The sequence below is a fragment of the Homalodisca vitripennis genome, unplaced genomic scaffold (assembly GCF_021130785.1).
Source record: "Homalodisca vitripennis isolate AUS2020 unplaced genomic scaffold, UT_GWSS_2.1 ScUCBcl_1713;HRSCAF=5678, whole genome shotgun sequence".
Taxonomy (NCBI): Eukaryota; Metazoa; Arthropoda; class Insecta; order Hemiptera; family Cicadellidae; genus Homalodisca; species Homalodisca vitripennis.
The window spans coordinates 73,966-88,326 of NW_025777835.1; the positions used below are offsets into that span (position 1 = coordinate 73,966).

General features: G+C 33.7%; 1 pseudogene; it reads right to left on the minus strand.

Annotated features, from left to right (window-relative positions):
• Window positions 1-10,783, minus strand: part of LOC124371600 — a 52,459-nt pseudogene extending 41,676 nt beyond the window's left edge.
• Window positions 10,784-14,361: the final 3,578 nt, after the last annotated feature.

Below are 14,361 nucleotides of genomic sequence, written 5' to 3' on the forward strand. Positions count from 1 at the left end.
GTAAATTTTCCAATCTATAAAGGTGGATTTTACATTAGTTTCATAAGAGCTGAAGACGATGATGTGATTCTGAAGACTGCAACTGGAAATGTTATGCCTGTTGATGGCAAAATTACAATTAACGAGTTTTTTCATTAGAGTTCCGATGATTGATTACAAAACCACGAGTAAAATTCAGTTGATTGATGAAATTATAAAATCTCAAAACATCACGTTTAATTTTCTAGATTGGCAATGTATTGAGCAAAAAGGTATTTCCGGAACAACTTATTCGTTCGATATCACAAATATTTATAGAAATATCTTCAATCCCAAGTTCGTTATCATTGGTTTTCAAACAGATAGACAGAATAATCAAGAAAAAAATCCTTCAAAGTTCGATAGTTTGAATGTGAAAAATATCAGAGTAAAATTGAATGGTTCTTATTATCCAGATGAATTACAAAATTTAAACATTTCCGGTGGTCTTTTCAGAATCATGTATCAGATGTATCAAGATTTTAAGAAAGTTTACTACAAAAATATGGAAATGTATTACAACCCCAAAGAATTTATAGCAAATAGACCCATTTATGTCATTGATACAACAAAGAGTTTGACAAATATTTCTAGTTCAAAGAACGATATAATTATCAATATGGATTTTCAAAATGCTGTTACAAACGCGATTTGTTATGTGGTTTGTGGTTTCTGAGAAATTTTTAGCCTATGATGTGATTAAGAACGATATTAAAGAAATTCAGTAAAAATCGTCTTATTTTCTGTTGAGCGAATGTTAGCAAATTTCATTATTTCCGTTTATATAGATTTTTCATTGAGATTTCTGGATTTTTTCATTAAAACAGCTTATAAATTAGAAGCCTACAATGAACAGTAAAACAGCTATAGATTCGGTTAATTTTTCATTCGTGAGTTACAGATTAGTTTATTGTCCTTTAAACAGTATTTTACGTTGATTTTCTGACTGTCCCAAAAGTGAGCTAGAACCCTCACATTCATATCTACTTCCATCTGAAGAAATGTACCAGATACACGAAAATGTGTAAATACTTCAGAACATTATACATTGGCTTTTTGAAGAGAATTGGCCAGTTCTTTTACTTGTACATGTATATGTATATGATAAAAAAATCGATACTAAATGTAGTTTCAATAAAGATTAAATCACGCTTTTGCCGTTTATACAAATTTTATATAAACATATATGATTATTCACTTCAATTATGTAGAAGAAATTAGAACTAAAAATATATTACGTTTATATTAACCAATGTAATTATTTCTTTACTGACAAAAAATGAATAATGTACAAGTTACCTCATACCTGCATTTAATTAATATATAATTTATAATAATATTTATAGTTTTATTTATATATATATATATATATATATATTTTATATTTATATTTATATTTTCATCAAATATATGCACGCTCATAATGAAGATAAAATTACTACAGTGCAGGAGGAGCGGCTGCCATACCGCCTGCCCTTGCCCATAGTGGACTAATCGGTCAGTGGAGTAATCGACCCTTTTCATTTGAAATGGAATGTTTATTTGATCGGAATCGTTGGACGAAACGACCCAGTGGACTCATCGAACCTCTTATAAATTATAAAACGGGTCGTTGGCCCAACGAACAGTGGTGTAATCGAACCTGCATTCTACAATTTAACTTGTTACTGCAATAGGGTCGTTGGCCCAACGAACCATATACACTATTAGTATTTGTAAGTAAATTTTGGATCGTTGGGCCAACGAACCTTGATTGTGAATTTACTGTTTAAATTGTAAATACGGTTCGATGGGCCAGCGACCCATTTTAGTTATGTGTTTACTTGATGGAAACAAATCAGTCCGATTACACCACTGATCGTTGGGCCAACGACCCTCTTATTTTTAAACTAAACTAATGTTTTGGGTCGTTTGGGCCAACGATCGGTGGAGTAATCGAACCGGACCCTTTTCATCACGGGCAGGGAGCAGCGAGTACGTGTCCTGTCAGTTCGTCAGTGCACCACTTCCGGTTTCATCTGGGGTACCGCAGGGAAGTGTAATCTCATCTACACTTTTCCTTATTTTTATAAATGATTTGTTAGAAATAAATTTTAATGGGAAAGTTAGTGCGTTTGCTGACGATATTGCTTTGTTCTATTCAAAATAAAAATGTGCAAGTGCTGAAAAATCAAATTTTAGAAGATTTATTATTATTAAAAAGTTGGTATAAAATAAAATGCAGGTAAATGTTGAAAAAACACAGTATGTAAATTTTAACTTTAATGATTTTATTTTTGACCAAGACCTTAAGTATCATGCTTTAAATTGTGTAGAAATTGACTGTAATTGTAAGATAATTAAAAAAGAAGACCATTTTAAATACTTAGGAGTAATTTTTTTGACAAGAAATTAACATTGGAAAAATCACATTACAACTTTAAAAACCAAACATAACTCAACAATCAGAAAGTTTTATTTTTTAAAAAATGTTTGCGATCAAGATTTGTTAAGAACTTTATATTTCGCTCTGGTTAATTCAAGAATAGAATACGGTATTATTTGCTGGGGGGGGGAACATATAAGTACTTAATAGAGAAGTTAAGAGTAGTTCAGAACCATTTTTATGAAAATTCATTTTGTACAAACAGAGGAGAGATAGTTCTTTTCCACTTTTTTGTCGACTTAAAATATTGCCTTTGCAGAATTTATTTATCTTTAAGGTATTAAGGGCTTTTTTTCTCAGAAGTGGCAATTTGGGAACTACTGATCTAACATATGAGACCAGAAAGTATAGAAAATCGAATTTTCCGAATTCCTAAAGTAAATAAGTCTGCATTTAAACATTCTTTTTCCTATGTTGGTACCCAAGTTTTTAATAGATTGCCAAACGAAATAAAGTTAGCAAACAATATAAATTCTTTCAGTTTTTAAGCTAAAGACATTTTTACTATCTTTTGAAGAGTGTAATTAGTTTTATGATTAACTTCAAATTCGAAATTAGCACTAATTTACAGTAACTTTAATTTAAATAAAATAAGATGAGTATGTTTATGTTCTTAAAAAAAATTATTTTCAATCAGTGCACTGTATATTTGCCGGGTTTTTATTTTTACATGTTACTGTGGAAGCATAATTTTCTTTGTTTTATATTGTAAGCCATTTGTTAGTGAGTAAGGTATAGAAGCGTATTGATAAGCCAAATGCTAGTGTTAAGACACAGATGCCATAGAGAGCGACTCGGCTGTTGAAAGCACATTAAGAAACTGGACTCTGACACAAACAGTGTTTTTATTTTGTTATTTTTATACTGGGCCACAATACTTGTAGAAGTGGCCAGTTAATTCCAGGATGTTCACTTTTTCCAATATTAAATTTTGTTGTTTCTGGAAGAATAAAATCATTTATTCATTAATTCATATTAAGTGCACTATGTGAAGGCCATATTCGGCACTTTGGAGAAGAATGGTTTTGGGAGGACCTTGTAAGTGTTTTTGTGGACTGCTTAAACTGTAAAATGTGGACCTCATTAAATACTTCCGAGAAGCGCGGTAAATCTTTCACATCTTCGTGCTTGACAGTAGGACACCTTAGAAGAAGAATGGGTTACGTTATGGGTAATATAGACCAAGTCAGTAAAACTAATTGTTTTCTGAATAATTGAAATACTGTCTTATTTGAGTATATTTAATTAATCAATGTTACAAAAGATTCTATCTATCACAAAAAAAGAAGAGCGTGTTACCGATTTTTCTTTGGTAAGGTCAATATAAACAAAACTAACTTAATATGTTTTAATTCATCTCTAAGAGGGAATACTACATAGGTATTAATTCTGTGATAGATTTTTGAATTCAGTTTAATTCATATACTTCTATGTAAAATGTATTAAAATATCAGTTTTCAGTCTGGAGACAGGCTTAATTAAAGAGAACAAGAACCATTTTATTTAGAGATTTTGACAAGACAGTTTTAAAACTAAATTAATTCTAAGTAAATTTGTTCAGACAGTAAACAGTAATGTTGCATAAACACTTAATACTCTGTTGGTTTCCAGACTGTACAAATTTTTCCCGTTTTACGTGTATTTATAATTATCAAAAAAGTATTGCCTCTCAATCAGCCACTTACATGTGCCATTGCCAGTTGTCTTTCTTCCATGTTGCCCAGGGCTGCATTGATGCCTCCCTGAAGCAGCCACTGTGTGTGAGCGAGTAGGAAACAGTTTTTAGTGATGACAGCAGTTTTGAATCCCTCAGCCACAAGACCGAATGCTGCCCGCAGACCAGCTCCGCCTGCCCCACCACCACTGCATCGTATGTGTGGTCAATCACAGGGTAGTCTCTTGAGATCTGTAATATACAAAATGTTGTACTGGCGATAAGGAAACACTTTGTCTACAATAGTTTTGAAACCTTCGGCCACCAGACCGAAGACTGCTCACAGGCCTTTACTAGTAGTCCCCCATATCTTGTTTGTACTCAATAACAGGATAGTCTAGTAAGATATATAATAAATCTCTTACACTGTATGAGCAACAGTAAAACGTGTAATGACTACACTAATGGCAATTCTTGCACCTTGTCTCAGCCCACAATGTAGACATTATTAACCTAGTTAAGACGAAAGAAATATTCTATATTCAGTACAAAGTCATACTAAGGTAATCAGTAAGAAAAAGTCGATTACTCATCCAGAAGAGTCCACCCATTGAGTGGATAAAGTACAGCACTAGACAGTTCTTGACTGGCCTTTCATTCGACTATACGAGTATTTAGCCCAACAGAAGAGTCCTTTACTGGCCCTATTGTTTAATGAATATAACTCGACACTGCCGAGTTCTTAGTAGCGCTACCATTGACCATATCTAGCACAGCGCTAGTTAGCTTCCTGACTGACCCAAATGACTAATTTCATTGATACATCTAAGCTACATCTATGTTTTCGGTTATAACTTCGCTGTCTTAATTGACAAAATGCTCCTATTTAAAATACACGCGGTAAATGCGACATGTATTTCATCTTATGAACAAGACATCTCATAAGAACATCTGCACTGCCATTTTCGAAGCAAAGCACAATCTGATTTCTTGTGTTTCTCACAGAAGCTGAGCGATAATGTTTGTCGGAATAATTATTATTGTAACCGTGCAAATTGTGCTAAAATTAAACTTCCGTGGAGCCAATTAGGACATTGAAAGGGTGCACTGAATTAGCACTCCACTATATAGATGACTTTATTAACTAAGATGTAAAACAGGATGATTGGATCTAACTAGAACTATCCAAATTTTCATAACATCCCGTACGGAGAAGGTGTTAAAGTATACCAAAACTGTTAGGCTGCGTAAGTCTAAGAATTGATATTTTAGTATCAAATCGATCTTGTTTAAGGCAGTTTAGGTAAACTGCACCACGGAGCCTTGAAAAGGAATAGGTAGGTCGCATTTCCCATCAAAACTGTTGATGGCCGACCACTTTGGATGAACATTTCATATAATCTTGTATACTGATTTTAAAAGAAACCATCGGATAAATGCAACCTTTCCTGCCTACTTTCAACCTTAGGCGTTATATTTGTTCTCCTCATTTAAAACTCTTTGGATTAGGACTAAGTAAGAAAAAGTAAGTAATTGCTCCTCAGATACGGGATTAGAGCAATTGGACATGTTCATGTTGTTTGGAGCATGTTTGTTGTTGTAGAAAAAACAATGTTTGAAGAAGAAAACTTGTCAGCGTCGGCTTTGAAAAATGATTTGTGTTTAGTTTTCCAAACATTTGACAACTAAAGTCATTCTGGTAGTTCAAATAATTTTGAATATGTAGTACTTGTGTACTGCACATAACAAGTATTTTTTAATAATTGCTTTTAGAGACGTATATTACACTACAGAAAATTGTGTTTCTTAATGGGCTGTTCGGAATATTGATCTTTCTAAATATCATAAGAAAGGGATTAGAGAGTTGGCACAAAGGTTTTAGCTTGGCTCAATAGATACCGTACGTAACTTTCTTTGAAACCAATATAAATTAACTCACCTTCTCTCCTGGTTTTGCAAGATTCTGTCCATCCACTGTGAAGTGAAGATTTCTTGCAGAAGTAAATGGAAGGCTGATGCATTTCTGAAATTAAATAAAACTATATGACTGTTCCGAATAGGTTCCATGAATTTACAATATTTAGATGGTTAAACTGAGTGATAGGCTATATTATATAACATATGTATGTTTGGCTTGCCCCCTTACCACTGAATGCTGACACACACAAAATGTATTCAGAGTCCTTTCCCAGATAACCCTAGGTGAATTATATAAAACATTCACCAATATCATTTCATTTGATAATGTTCCATATTATTACTATACGTAAACTTACAATAATGCAAGTTTGAAGATTCAGTGCACAAGTTGTAATGCAATTTTTGTGAATTGATTGCAATATGCTTTCTCGAGTGGTTTAGACGCTTTTCGCCCAAATATAGATTATAACCAACTCCGTTATAGTACGAATTCCAACAGCTAATCCTACTTACGCACTAAGTGAAATATACGCTTCGCTATGATTAAGAATATTATACGTATGAATTAATTGATTATTAAAATAAATATATTAAAATATTAAAACGGAATTCATTGCGAATGCCGAGTACAGCTCCAATCCAACTTCCTCTTAGAGCTGTGTCTGGAATCCGACGCTGTCACAACTGAACAACTGTTCATAACTGTGAAACTGGAGCTGAACTCGACATTCACATTGAATCAACCCTTCACACCATAGTAATGTTTATGTGTAATATTTAGTTTTTTATAATCCAACATTCCATGCAGCGTTCAATTCGATTTCGAGGACACTATTAGTTAGTTTTATGTACTTAACGTTTCAACAGTATGTTAACCTATAAGCGAAATATTAAGTCATAACTATTTAAATAGAACATAGGTAATAAATTTTTTTGACATAATGTGAATACTTATTAGAATAAGTTTATTGATAGTACCACCTCATAAGCCTTTAAATGAATAACATCATGGTTATATTATTTTATATTACAATTACACTTATTCAGCTTTCTTTCCACAGACACTAAAGTAGGCTGCTTTAATCCAAACAAGACATGAAGTAAACTTAAAAATATGAGCCATTTTAGAGAAACTACAACAAATCTCAAATACAGGTACAATCAATAATGACAGTTGCCTTGTATTTATTACAGCTGTGCACCAAAGCTAACTTAACTATTGTTTCTGGTAAGTTTGGTATTGATCATCTCACTTACTATACAAAGTGCGTTTTCCTGTTATTATATGTCTACGTCTTATATTATTTTGGCATTTTTCTGATCTGACAAAAGAGGAAACTAATATTATTATATAAAGACGCAATGGTCTTTGTAACATTATAAAAATTAACCATTTTATATAAGACACAAATTAATAAGTTGCGTATATTATTTAACCTTCACATGACATTCAATTCTTTTAATTATGCACGATATTGTTATGTTTGTATTGACACAAAAAGTGTTGTGTGATCAAAATATAAACCTAACCTGCCTCTCTTTAAGAGAGAAGTGAACACCTGTTTAAGCCTTATTCTGCCCGTCCTCGTGGGCTCTGGCAAGGCCACACTAGAATCCCAAGGCCGCGCTGCTCATGTTGTGACGTCACAGTAAGGGGCGGGGCGAGCAGCGCTCGTCTCGTAAGAATAGCATTGGCCGCCAGGACTCACCGTGAAACTTATCAATATTTCAGCATAACCGGTGAAGGTAGTTATCACATCTCAGGAGTATCCCTTTAGCACAAATACTTCATCATAGTACATAAATATTTAATTCATTTGGAATTATTAGGTAAAATGAAATAAGCAATACAAAAGTTATTCTTATTATAAAAGTTACTATTTATCAGCTTAACTTATTAATCTTTCTTTTTTTACATTTGCCACGCTCCTTTTTCTACAATTTTTTCCCTTGTTTGTTTGCTATAGTTATTTAAAAAGAATATTAGTAAAGATATTTATGCACTTTTTTTACATAAATCAAAGAACTAATAGAAAACAAGTTTTACATGGAAAAATGTATGAGTCGCTAAGGTGATCTAACATTAAATTGCTCAAGAACTTTTCTCTGTTGTTTTAACATTAGAAACATTTTTTTCATACCCGTCGCTTACAACAAATTTAAAAGAGTTTAAGAAAATCAGTTATTGTTATTTTGAGTAGCATGGTGCTTTAGAGCAGCTATGTTCTTAACATCAAACAGTTTCACACATAAATCTACGTTTTTGTCTCTCAATATTAGTTGGAAATAAAAACTTTTTTTGGTAATGATGGGGCTGTTTTAACAACATTACTTTCTTCTAAATTTTTAATAATTTTTAGATGTGAAACACTTGCAAAAATGAGTATTTTCACTATCATAAAAGTCGGGGAAGATAAATGATTGGATTACTGTCTGATTGGTTCAGCCAGTTGTTTCTTATACATTTAAAAAGGTGAACAGTGTCAAACATAACAAAAATTTCCTGTTGTTTGTTATAAAGATTAAAAAAACTACTCTTAAGTGTTCCACCACAAAGCTTTGTAAACATAGCTCTGTTAACACCATTGTTGTTGGGAAAGAATTGTTAACACTATATAAACCAACATCAGTTAACATTTTCAATACTTTGTAAAATTAGGCTATACAAATAATCACTGGTTAAATCTCTACAGGGAAATAACCCTACAACATCTTTATTGTGTGAAAGTAGTGAGCTTATCATAAATGACTGAATGGTTGTTGGTAATCCAATAGAGTTTTGGTTTTGATTATGAGCTAGTCCTTCCAATTTACCACCTGTATAGCTCATTTCTGGTTGTACATATATTTCATCAATAAGTAAGCTACATACATTTTCATTTTCTTTCGTACAGGATAACTTTTTTTAGATATCTAATATGAGTAGTATCTATTCCAGAGCTACCAGTTCCTAACTTTGAAGGTAAAAGATTGCAAGTATCGTAGTTGGGGCATAGTCAAAACTTTGGCATCTCTAATCTTTTTGTATGCAGCTGGAAAACAAAAGAATAACGTTGCAAACCAAATTAAGGAAGACGTACAATATGAAATTTTAACTGAAGCTGCTAATTTAATTTGTTCTTTAAAGAAAGTTTAACTTTTCTGCAACATTAGTGTCTGTTATTTCTTCTAACATCCCATCCAACAAACTGCTTATACATTCTACTTTGTCTGATTTTGGTATGTCTATTACTTCAGAGATTAGCTTTTTAATTATATTTCTTAGCTTGGACCAACTGTCAATTTTTAAGTTCTGTGAAAACGTTTCGCAAATAACTACTATTCTTGATCAAGTTATTATTTTTAACTAAATAAAAGGACAAATCGTCTTTAATGTTTAAGGACAATGTAACTGTAGGGTAAATATTGTCTTTAATGGAAAACTAAAAATAAAAATAGTTGGTGTTGTTGTCCTGTTGAGAATATACATTGTTAAGTTCTAAGTTTCATATCCTTACTGTAATTATTTGTGAGACAGCTGAATGAGTCAATTGTGTCCCGCCGTTCTTCCTCTTGGATTTGTTTTTTGGTGTCGCTCTTCTGCTTCCCTTCTTTTTCCTTCTGGATCCTTCCTCTCAGCCGGCAGATCTTTTCCAATGTAGTTAGGCAAGTTTTCAAAATTGTTGGAAACCGCATCGTTCCTTAACTTTAGCCGATCCCGCTTTACTGTTAAAATGGTGCCGTCAGGTCGAGTTACAGTGTCTTCCTTTTATTATATATCGCTCGTCAAAATGTTTAATGCACACGCGGGAGTTGGACGTAACCTCATAACTATCTCTGTGAATCGCTCTTAGCCACGTACGGAATGTCTCAGGATCTTTCGGAAATGAAAAAACATTAACAAATGGCTTAACATAATTATCTCTGGAACGTAACATTTACTCGGCATACTTAAACCAGGCTCTGACAAAATCCCCAACACACACACACACATTATCCCCAACATATGTGTCCTGTAGTCAACAAACGTTCACAATAGACCTGGTGTCAATGACAAGTGAAAGTAAGTAAAAGTATGAGACGCCGGGTGCGAAACGCCGAGATGGTTGAGCCGGAGCCCGCCCCTTACCGTGACGTCACGCAGCCAGTAAGCAGGGCAGCAGCGAGGCCTGGGATTCTAGTGTGGCCTTGGCTCTGGCCTGTGCGAGGATCTTATCAAACAGAATAGGGGGGGTAAGTCGATACGGTAGAGGATCGGATGGTACTGATGGAAAAGTGCTACTATAATGGTCACAGACAAGATTTAAACCTACGCTATCTCTAAACTCAGATCCAAAGTCCAGCATCTTAGACCGCTCGGTCACCGACACTCACAAAAAGTAAAAAAATATCAAGTCAAGGAGTGTGAGCAAAGGGTCGATACAGAGTTGATGATCACGATTGGGGATGGTGAAGAAAAGGCACTGAAGATGAATTATCTAAATGATCTGAATGATATAAAAGAAGAAGGAATGGAATTAGTGAAAATGAAAAAAGTTAATACAGAACTTTTAATTTACAGTATGAATAGTAATTTTTTCTGTTTTCAGGTTAGTATAATAAATATTTCTCTATTTTATGTTGACTCAATTATAAATACTATAGTGAAACATATTATTAATTAGATCAAAAATATCTCAATATGTTTTTCAGTGCCTTCGGTGGTCATCAGGACCCATAGTCAGGCAGGTTCTCTGGAGCCTGGGCTGAACCCTGTTCCTTCGCCAGCTACATACCTGCTTCGACATTCCACTTTAAAATGATCAGGATCACCCAATCTAGTAACGCTACATTTTTAAAGAAATGTATGAAATCTTTTAACTGCTTAATACAATCGTAACATTCATTTAGTTTTAAATTCCTAGCCTCCTCAGACCTGAATCGTTTTGGAATTTTTATTCACATTTGGCCGATTGTACACTATGGTGTACATACTTTTTTTTGCCCTGAAAGAAATATAAATAATTGATTTCAAACTCTAATGGCCTACTTATACGCTTGTGGTGTACGTTTGGGATGGGCCTGTGCAGTGCTGGCTACCTGCCGGACTAAGTTAGAACTACAACACTGACAGTTATCCTACCAGACTTCAACAATCACGAACAAGTACCAGGTCATCTGATTTGTTTTACGAAGTTTGAAGTGTAAAGGTAAGCTTTATGTTGTTTATATTAGTTGTTATCTTAATATAAAGACTTAAGCAACATATTAGTGCATGTTTAGAGCTTGAAATCCTTATAAAGAAGTAAAAAAATGGAGCCAAAACTGTCTGTACAGTATAGTGTACAACTAGACTAAATAAACTATAATGTCAACAACACTTGTAAAAGAGGTTATGTTGTTTATTTGCCTATATTTTTAGGCTAATATTTCTTGTTTCTTTCAGATATAACATGGATTATGATCTACGTGATGAAGACATATAGACATGATTGGATATGGATGAAATTCCGATATAGAGTTTGGAGAGGATGAAAGTGAAGAAAATGTTTCTTTGGGTGAGTACATTTTACCTAGAATTAGGCAGATTGAGGAGGAAATAGTTCCAAGATGAAGAGTTCAATAATATTATAAACAATTTAAATACAGTAGATGATTGTTACTGAAAGTGTAGTCAATGGTGACATTGGATTGGAAACTTCTGATACTTTGGAGAGACGTCCAACAGTATTTGACTACATTACTGAACCCAAAGAGATTATTTGGGAAAAAATCATGTTTACTACCCGGCAACCCCCTGTTTGGACTAGGCCTGAAATAAGCTAATGCTATTCATAAACCTCTTCAGTACTTTTTGAGATATATTCCTCGCTCTGTGTTTAAATCAGCATCTTACCATACCAATCTGTATGCCATCCAACAAAACAACCTACGCTTCAAGCCCTGTATAACTCTTTTTGGTTTACATACAGCTATGGGTAGTCTTGGCTTCCTCTCAAGCAAGAATGTATTGGAGTCAAGATATTGGACTGAATCTTTTTTTTAGATAATATGACCAGAGGGACAGATTTTTTAACGTTAGGAGTCATCTCCATTTTGTTAACAATGTGGAAAAACCTGTAGATTGCCAAGATAAATTTTATAAGGTGAGGCCTCTTTATATGAATCTATAAGAAATAGATGCTTGCAGCTTAATCTTACTAAACAGCTGTCTATTGACGAGCAAATGATCCCCTTTACTGGGAATATGCAAGCAAAAACAATTTGTAAGGGGGAAACCCAATCCATGGGGGTTAAACAATTTTGTTCTGTGTGGGTCAAATGGTTTGGCATTTGATTTTCTTCTGTACCAAGGTAAAACTACAGAGGTAAATCCAGATCACAAAGAGCTTGGTGTCAGTGCCTCTGTTGTTTTGAAAACTATGTGAGAGAATTGAAACAAAAGGACATGAGTTATTCTTTGATAACTACTTTAATTCCTATAACTTACTTCAAGTTTTGAAAGCCAAGGAGATATTTTTTGGTGGTACAGCATGTATAAGTCGATTCTATAAGCCACCTTTGCTTGATGATAAAGAAATGAAAACCAAACCGAGGGGGTTTTCTGATGAATGTGTTAGCCAAGATGGAGATGTAGTATTATGCAAGTGGCAGGACAAGCGTACTGTAATTGATGGCATCAAATTATTTATCTATTGGTGAGTGTAATGAAGTTCAAAGATGGGACATAAAAAAACAAGAACTAAAATAGGCGTATCAAGACCACAAATAATAAAGGAGTATAATCAGTCAATGTGGGGTGTTGACTTATTGAACAGACAAATTAGTTTCTACAGAATTCCAAGTAAGATAAAAAAATGGCCTTTAAAAATGATTTTTCATGCAGTAAGATTTTGCTACCACTAATTCTTGGCTGGAATATAAGATGGACTGTGAGGCACTGAATATTCCTAAAAATTCAATTATGGATTTACTATCTTATAGGATGAATCTGGTAAATGCTTTGGCATTTGTTGGAAAAAATGTAGGCTTAAAAAAACAGGTAGGCCATCTAACGAACCTGAAGAGCATAATCACCAGGATAAAAGAGGACTGAATGAAAAGCGGCCCACTGAAGAAATTAAATATGATTCAATTGATCATCTACCAATTTATGACGACAAAAGTGAACCTACAAGGTGTAAGAACATTCACTGTGGCAAATTTCGCTCTCATTGGTTTTGTCACAAGTGCAAAGTTCATTTTTGTATGACCAAAACCAGAAACTGCTTTTTGACATTTCATAAAAAATAATAAAAACACTTATTTTTCAATTTACTTGACTTACATTACACGTTATATTTTGTTAAATAAAGTCTAATTTCATTCAAATAAACTCTATTCATTTATGACCTATTCTGACACAAGTGTGGCCTAGTGCACACTATAATGTACATTTGATAACACAGCTGATAAGAAGTATAAACTGTCTGCTCCCTGTAAAAATATACATTTTAGAACTTAAATAACATTATTTAGGTAGTGGCATATTTCTCCAACAGTTTTTCATCAATCAGGTCCACAACTTAGTCTAAAAAGTATGTACATTATAGTGTACGCCAGGTCTGAGCGTTAAAAAGTGTTGACAACATTTCTAAGAAAAACAATGTAATTTAGTCCTGTGGCGCGACTATTGATGTCAGAAGAAACTTAAGGCCCCACCTGGCTGGGCGACGAAAACATTAAATTTGTCGGTGACATGACCGTTGTTCCTGTTGGTGACAAAAAATAGTGACCATGGTGCTCTCAAACAGACGGCCGGTGACAATGTGACATGAAAGTTGTAGCTGAAGATGTGATCATTGTACATTGAGCTCTGGACTATTAAACATGTTATCTGTAAGTAAAAGGTGAAGTTGCTGTTGGATACCTTGACACCTAGTAATAAATAATTAAAGAGAAGATTGGTTCATGATGTCTTTTTTAAATTAAAGCTCCAACAAATGACAATTTGAAGAGCGTTGCAATTATCGAGGCTGTTCTACCTATACCAACAACTGAAAGAGTGTCCATTATCTCATTACTGTAGCATGAGGATATCCAATTATTGAGACCTTTAACGCGTTGTTGGTGCTTGGTAAAGAACATTTTTATCTTCATTGTCCGATTTCAGAGTTGGAGAACGATTCTAACTTTAAGCTAGCTTCTGTTATTCAATTATTCAACTAGAACCAAACTTCAATGAATTGTTTGTGAATATCATAGAAATTTTTAGAAATTAAGTCAGAGATTAATATTAATCTGACATTATATTTACAAGGTGAAAGTACACCACACCACGTGTTGGGTAACAGGGTTCGCTAAGGTTGCATGCAAAATTTCAAGCCTTATAGCTTATTTCTTGAGC